Source organism: Abramis brama (assembly GCF_963993115.1).
Source record: "Abramis brama genome assembly, chromosome: 3".
In the NCBI taxonomy this organism is placed as follows: domain Eukaryota; kingdom Metazoa; phylum Chordata; class Actinopteri; order Cypriniformes; family Leuciscidae; genus Abramis; species Abramis brama.
This window is the reverse complement of record NC_139965.1, coordinates 46,018,151-46,030,274: the sequence shown is the minus strand read 5'-3', so window position 1 is coordinate 46,030,274 and position 12,124 is coordinate 46,018,151.

Sequence of the window (12,124 nt, the reverse complement as noted above, 5' to 3'; positions counted from 1 at the left end):
AGATAACGTTTGTTGGTGCATTGCATTACATTGCATTGCATTGCACAAACGATCTAACGTTGTGCACTGTAGAATAACATATGGTTATGCACTTTTTGCATTGCATTGCATTGCACACCAGAACTAAATCATTCCCATGTTCATTAAAGACATAACGTGTGTTGTTGCATTGCATTGTATTGCATTGCATTGATTTGCATTGCTTTGCACTGCATTGCATTGCATTGCATTGCATTGCATTGCACTAACGATCTAACACTGTGCACTGAAGAATAACATATAGGTTATGCACTTTTCGCATTGCATTGAACTAACGATCTAACGTTGTGCACTGTAGAATGTAGAGGTTATGCACTTTTCTCATTTGCATTGCATTGGACACCAGAACAAAATCATTCCCATGTTCATTATAGAGATGATATGTGTGTTGTTGCATTGCATTGCATTGCATTGATTTGTAGTGCTTTGCACTGCATTGCATTGCATTGCACTGCACTAACGATCTAACGTTGTGCACTGAAGAATAACATATAGGTTATGCTCATTCGCTTTGCATTACACACCAGAACTAAATCATTCCCAAGTTCATTATAGAGATGATATGTGTGTTGTTGCATTGCATTGCATTGCATTAAATTGAATTGCATTGCACTAACGATCTAACGTTGTGCACTGAAGAATAGCATATAGGTTATGCACTTTTTGCATTGCATTGCACACCAGAACTACCTCATTCCCATGTTGATTAAAGACATAACGTGTGTTGTTGCATTGCATTGTATTGCATTGCATTGCATTGATTTGCACTGCATTGCATTGCATTGCATTGCACACCAGAACTAAATCATTCCCATGTTCATTAAAGAGATAATGTGTGTTGTTGCATTGCATTGTATTGCATTGCATTGCATTGTTTTGCACTGCATTGCATTGCTTTGCACTGCATTGCTTTGCACTGCTTTGCACTGCTTTGCACTGCTTTGCCTTGCATTGCATTGCACTAACGATCTAACGTTGTGCACTGAAGAATAACATATAGGTATGCACTTTTTGCATTGCATACCAGAACTACCTCATTCCCATGTTGATTAAAGACATAACGTGTGTTGTTGCATTGCATTGGATTGCATTGCACAAACTATCTAACGTTGTGCACTGAAGAATAACATATAGGTTATGCACTTTTTGCATTGCACACCAGAACTAATCATTCCCATGTTCATTAAAGACATAACGTGTGTCGTTGCATTGCATTGCATTGTATTGCATTGCATTGCATTGCATTGCATTGATTTCCTTTGCTTTGCACTAACGATCTAACTTTGTGCACTGAAGAATAACATATGTTATGCACTTTTCGCATTGCATTGCATTGCACGTCAGAACTAACTCATTCCCATGTTCATTAAAGAGATAACATATGTGTTGTTGCAATTGCATTGCACAAACGATCTAATGTTGTGCACTGAAGAATAACATATACGTTATGCACTTTTCGCATTTGCATTGTACAACAGAACAAAATCATTCCCATGTTCATTATAGAGATGATATGTGTGTTGTTGCATTGCATTGCATTGATTGCTTTGATTTGCTTTGCTTTGCATTGCATTGCATTGCATTGCATTTACATTGCACTAACGATCTAACGTTGTGCACTGAAGAATAACATATAGGTTATGCACTTTTTGCATTGCATTGCATTGCACACCAGAACTAAATCATTCTAATGTTCATTAAAGAGATAACGTGTGTTGTTGCATTGCATTGCATTGCATTGCACAAACTATCTAACGTTGTGCACTGAAGAAAAACATATAGGTTATGCACTTTTTGCATTGCATTGCATTGCACGCCAGAACTACATCATTCCCATGTTCATTAAAGAGATAATGTGTGTTGTTGCATTGCATTGTATTGCATTGCATTGATTAGAATAACATATAGGTTATGCACTTTTCGCATTGCATTGCACACCAGAACTACCTCATTCCCATGTTGATTAAAGACATAACCAGTGTTTTTGCATTGCATTGTATTGCATTGCATTGATCTGCATTGCTTTGCATTGCATTGATTTGCATTGCTTTGCACTGCATTGCATTGCATTGCATTGCACTAACGATCTAACTTTGTGCACTGAAGAATAATATATAGGTTATTCACTTTTTGCATTTCGTTGCATTGCAGTCCAGAACTAAATCATTCCCATGTTTATTAAAGAGATAACGTTTGTTGGTGCATTGCATTACATTGCATTGCATTGCACAAACGATCTAACGTTGTGCACTGTAGAATAACATATGGTTATGCACTTTTTGCATTGCATTGCATTGCACACCAGAACTAAATCATTCCCATGTTCATTAAAGACATAACGTGTGTTGTTGCATTGCATTGTATTGCATTGCATTGATTTGCATTGCTTTGCACTGCATTGCATTGCATTGCATTGCATTGCATTGCACTAACGATCTAACACTGTGCACTGAAGAATAACATATAGGTTATGCACTTTTCGCATTGCATTGAACTAACGATCTAACGTTGTGCACTGTAGAATGTAGAGGTTATGCACTTTTCTCATTTGCATTGCATTGGACACCAGAACAAAATCATTCCCATGTTCATTATAGAGATGATATGTGTGTTGTTGCATTGCATTGCATTGCATTGATTTGTAGTGCTTTGCACTGCATTGCATTGCATTGCACTGCACTAACGATCTAACGTTGTGCACTGAAGAATAGCATATAGGTTATGCACTTTTTGCATTGCATTGCACACCAGAACTACCTCATTCCCATGTTGATTAAAGACATAACGTGTGTTGTTGCATTGCATTGTATTGCATTGCATTGCATTGATTTGCACTGCATTGCATTGCATTGCATTGCACACCAGAACTAAATCATTCCCATGTTCATTAAAGAGATAATGTGTGTTGTTGCATTGCATTGTATTGCATTGCATTGCATTGTTTTGCACTGCATTGCATTGCTTTGCACTGCATTGCTTTGCACTGCTTTGCACTGCTTTGCACTGCTTTGCCTTGCATTGCATTGCACTAACGATCTAACGTTGTGCACTGAAGAATAACATATAGGTATGCACTTTTTGCATTGCATACCAGAACTACCTCATTCCCATGTTGATTAAAGACATAACGTGTGTTGTTGCATTGCATTGGATTGCATTGCACAAACTATCTAACGTTGTGCACTGAAGAATAACATATAGGTTATGCACTTTTTGCATTGCACACCAGAACTAATCATTCCCATGTTCATTAAAGACATAACGTGTGTCGTTGCATTGCATTGCATTGTATTGCATTGCATTGCATTGCATTGCATTGCATTGCATTGATTTCCTTTGCTTTGCACTAACGATCTAACTTTGTGCACTGAAGAATAACATATGTTATGCACTTTTCGCATTGCATTGCATTGCACGTCAGAACTAACTCATTCCCATGTTCATTAAAGAGATAACATATGTGTTGTTGCAATTGCATTGCACAAACGATCTAATGTTGTGCACTGAAGAATAACATATACGTTATGCACTTTTCGCATTTGCATTGTACAACAGAACAAAATCATTCCCATGTTCATTATAGAGATGATATGTGTGTTGTTGCATTGCATTGCATTGATTGCTTTGATTTGCTTTGCTTTGCATTGCATTGCATTGCATTGCATTTACATTGCACTAACGATCTAACGTTGTGCACTGAAGAATAACATATAGGTTATGCACTTTTTGCATTGCATTGCATTGCACACCAGAACTAAATCATTCTAATGTTCATTAAAGAGATAACGTGTGTTGTTGCATTGCATTGCATTGCATTGCACAAACTATCTAACGTTGTGCACTGAAGAAAAACATATAGGTTATGCACTTTTTGCATTGCACGCCAGAACTACATCATTCCCATGTTCATTAAAGAGATAATGTGTGTTGTTGCATTGCATTGTATTGCATTGCATTGATTAGAATAACATATAGGTTATGCACTTTTCGCATTGCATTGCACACCAGAACTACCTCATTCCCATGTTGATTAAAGACATAACCAGTGTTTTTGCATTGCATTGTATTGCATTGCATTGATCTGCATTGCTTTGCATTGCATTGATTTGCATTGCTTTGCACTGCATTGCATTGCATTGCATTGCACTAACGATCTAACTTTGTGCACTGAAGAATAATATATAGGTTATTCACTTTTTGCATTTCGTTGCATTGCAGTCCAGAACTAAATCATTCCCATGTTTATTAAAGAGATAACGTTTGTTGGTGCATTGCATTACATTGCATTGCATTGCACAAACGATCTAACGTTGTGCACTGTAGAATAACATATGGTTATGCACTTTTTGCATTGCATTGCATTGCACACCAGAACTAAATCATTCCCATGTTCATTAAAGACATAACGTGTGTTGTTGCATTGCATTGTATTGCATTGCATTGATTTGCATTGCTTTGCACTGCATTGCATTGCATTGCATTGCATTGCACTAACGATCTAACACTGTGCACTGAAGAATAACATATAGGTTATGCACTTTTCGCATTGCATTGAACTAACGATCTAACGTTGTGCACTGTAGAATGTAGAGGTTATGCACTTTTCTCATTTGCATTGCATTGGACACCAGAACAAAATCATTCCCATGTTCATTATAGAGATGATATGTGTGTTGTTGCATTGCATTGCATTGCATTGATTTGTAGTGCTTTGCACTGCATTGCATTGCATTGCACTGCACTAACGATCTAACGTTGTGCACTGAAGAATAACATATAGGTTATGCTCATTCGCTTTGCATTACACACCAGAACTAAATCATTCCCAAGTTCATTATAGAGATGATATGTGTGTTGTTGCATTGCATTGCATTGCATTAAATTGAATTGCATTGCACTAACGATCTAACGTTGTGCACTGAAGAATAGCATATAGGTTATGCACTTTTTGCATTGCATTGCACACCAGAACTACCTCATTCCCATGTTGATTAAAGACATAACGTGTGTTGTTGCATTGCATTGTATTGCATTGCATTGCATTGATTTGCACTGCATTGCATTGCATTGCATTGCACACCAGAACTAAATCATTCCCATGTTCATTAAAGAGATAATGTGTGTTGTTGCATTGCATTGTATTGCATTGCATTGCATTGCATTGTTTTGCACTGCATTGCATTGCTTTGCACTGCATTGCTTTGCACTGCTTTGCACTGCTTTGCCTTGCATTGCATTGCACTAACGATCTAACGTTGTGCACTGAAGAATAATATATAGGTATGCACTTTTTGCATTGCATACCAGAACTACCTCATTCCCATGTTGATTAAAGACATAACGTGTGTTGTTGCATTGCATTGGATTGCATTGCACAAACTATCTAACGTTGTGCACTGAAGAATAACATATAGGTTATGCACTTTTTGCATTGCACACCAGAACTAATCATTCCCATGTTCATTAAAGACATAACGTGTGTCGTTGCATTGGATTGCATTGTATTGCATTGCATTGCATTGCATTGCATTGCATTGCATTGCATTGCATTGATTTCCTTTGCTTTGCACTAACGATCTAACTTTGTGCACTGAAGAATAACATATGTTATGCACTTTTCGCATTGCATTGCATTGCACGTCAGAACTAACTCATTCCCATGTTCATTAAAGAGATAACATATGTGTTGTTGCAATTGCATTGCACAAACGATCTAATGTTGTGCACTGAAGAATAACATATACGTTATGCACTTTTCGCATTTGCATTGTACAACAGAACAAAATCATTCCCATGTTCATTATAGAGATGATATGTGTGTTGTTGCATTGCATTGCATTGATTGCTTTGATTTGCTTTGCTTTGCATTGCATTGCATTGCATTGCATTTACATTGCACTAACGATCTAACGTTGTGCACTGAAGAATAACATATAGGTTATGCACTTTTTGCATTGCATTGCATTGCACACCAGAACTAAATCATTCTAATGTTCATTAAAGAGATAACGTGTATTGTTGCATTGCATTGCATTGCATTGCACAAACTATCTAACGTTGTGCACTGAAGAAAAACATATAGGTTATGCACTTTTTGCATTGCATTGCATTGCACGCCAGAACTACATCATTCCCATGTTCATTAAAGAGATAATGTGTGTTGTTGCATTGCATTGTATTGCATTGCATTGATTAGAATAACATATAGGTTATGCACTTTTCGCATTGCATTGCACACCAGAACTACCTCATTCCCATGTTGATTAAAGACATAACCAGTGTTTTTGCATTGCATTGTATTGCATTGCATTGATCTGCATTGCTTTGCATTGCATTGATTTGCATTGCTTTGCACTGCATTGCATTGCATTGCATTGCACTAACGATCTAACTTTGTGCACTGAAGAATAATATATAGGTTATTCACTTTTTGCATTTCGTTGCATTGCAGTCCAGAACTAAATCATTCCCATGTTTATTAAAGAGATAACGTTTGTTGGTGCATTGCATTACATTGCATTGCATTGCACAAACGATCTAACGTTGTGCACTGTAGAATAACATATGGTTATGCACTTTTTGCATTGCATTGCATTGCACACCAGAACTAAATCATTCCCATGTTCATTAAAGACATAACGTGTGTTGTTGCATTGCATTGTATTGCATTGCATTGATTTGCATTGCTTTGCACTGCATTGCATTGCATTGCATTGCATTGCATTGCACTAACGATCTAACACTGTGCACTGAAGAATAACATATAGGTTATGCACTTTTCGCATTGCATTGAACTAACGATCTAACGTTGTGCACTGTAGAATGTAGAGGTTATGCACTTTTCTCATTTGCATTGCATTGGACACCAGAACAAAATCATTCCCATGTTCATTATAGAGATGATATGTGTGTTGTTGCATTGCATTGCATTGCATTGATTTGTAGTGCTTTGCACTGCATTGCATTGCATTGCACTGCACTAACGATCTAACGTTGTGCACTGAAGAATAACATATAGGTTATGCTCATTCGCTTTGCATTACACACCAGAACTAAATCATTCCCAAGTTCATTATAGAGATGATATGTGTGTTGTTGCATTGCATTGCATTGCATTAAATTGAATTGCATTGCACTAACGATCTAACGTTGTGCACTGAAGAATAGCATATAGGTTATGCACTTTTTGCATTGCATTGCACACCAGAACTACCTCATTCCCATGTTGATTAAAGACATAACGTGTGTTGTTGCATTGCATTGTATTGCATTGCATTGCATTGCATTGCATTGATTTGCACTGCATTGCATTGCATTGCATTGCACACCAGAACTAAATCATTCCCATGTTCATTAAAGAGATAATGTGTGTTGTTGCATTGCATTGTATTGCATTGCATTGCATTGTTTTGCACTGCATTGCATTGCTTTGCTTTGCACTGCATTGCTTTGCACTGCTTTGCACTGCTTTGCCTTGCATTGCATTGCACTAACGATCTAACGTTGTGCACTGAAGAATAACATATAGGTATGCACTTTTTGCATTGCATACCAGAACTACCTCATTCCCATGTTGATTAAAGACATAACGTGTGTTGTTGCATTGCATTGCATTGCATTGCATTGCATTGCATTGCACAAACGATCTAATGTTGTGCACTGAAGAATAACATATAGGTTATTCTCTTTTCGCATTGCATTGCACACCAGAACAAAATCATTCCCAAGTTCATTATAGAGATGATATGTGTGTTGTTTCATTGCATTGCATTGCATTGCATTGCATTGCATTGCATTGAATTGAATTGAATTGAATTGCATTGCACTAACGATCTAACGATCTAACGTTGTGCACTGTAGAATAACATATAGGTTATGCACTTTTTGCATTGCATTGCATTGCACACCAGAACTAAATCATTCCCATGTTCATTAAAGAGATAATGTGTGTTGTTGCATTGCACGTATTGCATTGCATTGAGTTGCATTGCTTTGCACTGCATTGCATTGCATTGCATTGCACTAACGATCTAACATTGTGCACTGAAGAATAACATATAGGTTATGCACTTTTCGCATTGCATTGCACACCAGAACTACCTCATTCCCATGTTGATTAAAGACATAACGAGTAATTTTGCATTGCATTGTATTGCATTATATTGATTTGCATTGCTTTGCACTGCATTGTTTTGCACTGCACTAACGATCTAACTTTGTGCACTGAAGAATAACATATAGGGTATGCACTTTTTGCACTGCATTGCATTGCACACCAGAACTAAATCTTTCCCATGTTCATTAAAGAGATAAAGTTTGTTGGTGCATTGCATTACATTGATTTGCTTTGAACTGCATTGCATTGCATTGCATTACACTAACGATGTAACGTTGTGCACTGAAGAATAACATATAAGTTATGCACTTTTCGCATTGCATTGCATTGCATACCAGAACTAAATCATTCCCATGTTCATTAAAGAGATAACGTGTGTTGTTGCATTGCATTGCATTGCACTAACGATCTAACGTTGTGCACTGAAGAATAACATATAGGTATGCACTTTTTGCACTGCATTGCATTGCACACCAGAACTACCTCATTCCCATGTTGATTGCATTGATTGCATTGTTCAGGTTATGCACTTTTCTCATTTGAATTGCATTGCACACCAGAACAAAATCATTCCCATGTTCATTATAGAGATGATATGTGTTGTTGCATTGCATTGCATTGCATTGCATTGATTTGTAATGCTTTGCACTGCATTGCATTGCATTGCACTAACGATCTAACTTTGTGCACTGAAGAATAACATATAGGTTATGCACTTTTTGCATTTCATTGCATTGCACACCAGAACTAAATCATTCCCATGTTCATTAAAGAGATAACGTTTGTTGGTGCATTGCATTATATTGCATTGCATTGCACAAATGATCAAATGTTGTGCACTGAAGAATAACATATAGGTTATGCTCTTTTCGCATTGCATTGCACACCAGAACAAAATCATTCCCAAGTTCATTATAGAGATGATATGTGTGTTGTTGCATTGCATTGTATTGCATTGCTTTGCATTGCTTTGCATTGCTTTTTGCATTGCTTTGCATTGCCTTTTGCATTGCCTTTTGCATTGCTTTGCATTGCTTTTTGCATTGCTTTGCATTGCTTTGAATCGCTTTGCATCGCTTTGCACTGCATTGCATTTGCATTGCTTTGCATTGCTTTTTGCATTGCTTTGCATTGCCTTTTGCATTGCCTTTTGCATTGCTTTGCATTGCTTTTTGCATTGCTTTTTGCATTGCTTTGCATTGCAATGCATCGCTTTGCATCGCTTTGCATCGCATTGCATTGCATTGCATTGCATTGCATTGCACTAACGATCTAACGTTGTGCACTGTAGAATAACATATAGGTTATGCACTTTTTTGCATTGCATTGCATTTAACACCAGAACTAAATCATTCTCATTGTTCATTATAGACATAACGAGTGTTTTTGCATTGCATTGAATTGCATTATATTGATTTGCATTGCTTTGCACTGCATTGCATTGCACTAACGATCTAACGTTGTGCACTGAAGAATATCATATAGGTTATGCACTTTTCGCATTGCATTGCACACCAGAACTAAATCATTCCCATGTTCATTGAAGAGATAACGTTTGTTGGTGCATTGCATTGCATTGCACAAACGATCTAATGTTGTGCACTGAAGAAAAACATATAGGTTATGCTCTTTTCGCTTTGCATTGCACACCAGAGCTAAATCATTCCCAAGTTCATTATAGAGATGATATGTGTGTTGTTGCATTGCATTGCATTGCATTGCATTAAATTGAATTGCACTGCACTAACGATCTAACGTTGTGCACTGAAGAATAACAAATAGGTTATGCACTTTTTGCATTGCATTGCATTGCACACCAGAACTACCTCATTCCCATGTTGATTAAAGACATAACGTGTGCTGTTGCATTGCATTGTATTGCATTGCATTGCATTGCATTGCATTGATTTGCATTGCTTTGCACTGCATTGCACTGCATTGCATTGCATTGCACACCAGAACTAAATCATTCTCATGTTCATTAAAGAGATAACGTGTATTTTTGCATTGCATTGCATTGCACACTAGAACATATTTTCTGTCCAAAGAGTTCTTACTGACTTCTTACTTACTGACTTCTTGTGATGTTGTATTAGCAAGACAGTAGTCCATGTTTGGTCAAACATATTTCACATATTGCACATATGTCTGACCCAAGAGTAATCGATCTTAAACTTTCTATACATTCTCGTAGAATCTTTCTGATGTTACATCAGCCATACAGAAGTCCATTTTTGACCTACTGAACACATTTCTGGATAAAGAGTCCTTGAACATTAACTTACTAAACATACAAGACTGACTTCTTGTGATGTTATATAAGCCAGACAGCAGTCCATATTTGACTGATTGAACATATTTTTGGCAAAAGAGTCCTCGATCTTGGGCTTTCTATAAATACTCAGACCAACTCCTGATGCTTCATAAGCCATATAAATATCCATATCTGACCTTTTGAACTTATTTGTGGTAAAAGTGTCCTCAAAATTTTTCAAACTATAGAAAGTTATAGACTCCTTTTGATGATAAATCAGCTATACAGAGGTCCCCTTTTGACCTCCTGAACATGTTTCTGGCCAAAGAGTCCTAGATCTTGGGCTTTCTATACATACTCATAGACTCCTTCTGGTGCTTCATAAGCCACCAGAAGGAGTCTATGAGTCCATATCTGACCTTTTGAACTTATTTGTGGTCAAAGTGTCCTAACATTTTTTCAAACTATAGAAAGTTATAGACTCCTTTTTATGATAAATCAGCTATACAGAGGGCCCCTTTTGACCTCCTGAACATATTTCTGGCCAAAGAGTCCTCGATCTTGCGTTTTCTATACATACTCATAGACTCCTTCTGATGCTTCATAAGCCATATAGATGTCCATATCTGACCTGTTGAACTTATTTGTGGTCAAAGTGTCCTCAATAATTTTCAAACTATATAAAGTTATAGACTCATTTTGATGATAAATCAGCTATACAGAGGTTCCCTTTTGACCTCTTGAACATATTTCTGGCTAAAGAGAACTCGATCTTGGGCTTTCTATACATACTCAGACTCCTTCTGATGCTTCATAAGCCATATAGATGACCATATCTGACCTTTTGAACTTATTTGTGGTCAAAGTGTCCTCAAAATTTTTCAAACTATATAAAGTATAGAGTCCTTTTGATGATAAATCAGCTATACAGAGGGCCCCTTTGGACCTCCTTAACATATTTCTGGCCAAAGAATCCTCGATCTTGGTCTTTCTATACATACTCATAGACACCTTCATATGCTTCATAAGCCATATAGATGTCCATATCTGACCTTTTGAACTTATTTGTGGTCAAAGTGTCCTCAAAAATTTTCAAACTATATAAAGTTATAGACTCATTTTGATGAAAATTCAGCTATACAGAGGTTCCCTTTTGACCTCCTGAACATATTTCTGCCCAGAGTCCTCGATCTTGGGCTTTCTATACATACTCAGACTCCTTCTGATGCTTCATAAGCCATATAGATGTCCATATCTGACCTTTTGAACTTATTTGTGGTCAAAGTGTACTCAAAATTTTTCAAACTATATAAAGTTATAGAGTCCTTTTGATGATAAATCAGCTATACAGAGGTCCCCTTTTGACCTCCTGAACATATTTCTGGCCAAAGAGTCCTCGATCTTATGCTTTCTATACATACTCGTAGACTCCTTCTGATGCTTCATAAGCCATATAGATGTCCATATCTGACCTTTTGAACTTTAAATGGTCAAAGTGTCCTAACATTTTTTCAAACTATAGAAAGTTATAGACTCCTTTTGATGATAAATCAGCTATACAGAGGTGCCCTTTTGACCTCCAGAACATATTTCTGGCCAAAGAGTCCTCGATCTTATGCTTTCTATACATACTCATAGACTCCTTCTGATGCTTCATAAGCCATATAGATGTCCATATCTGACCTTTTGAACTTATTTGTGGTCAAAGTGTCCTC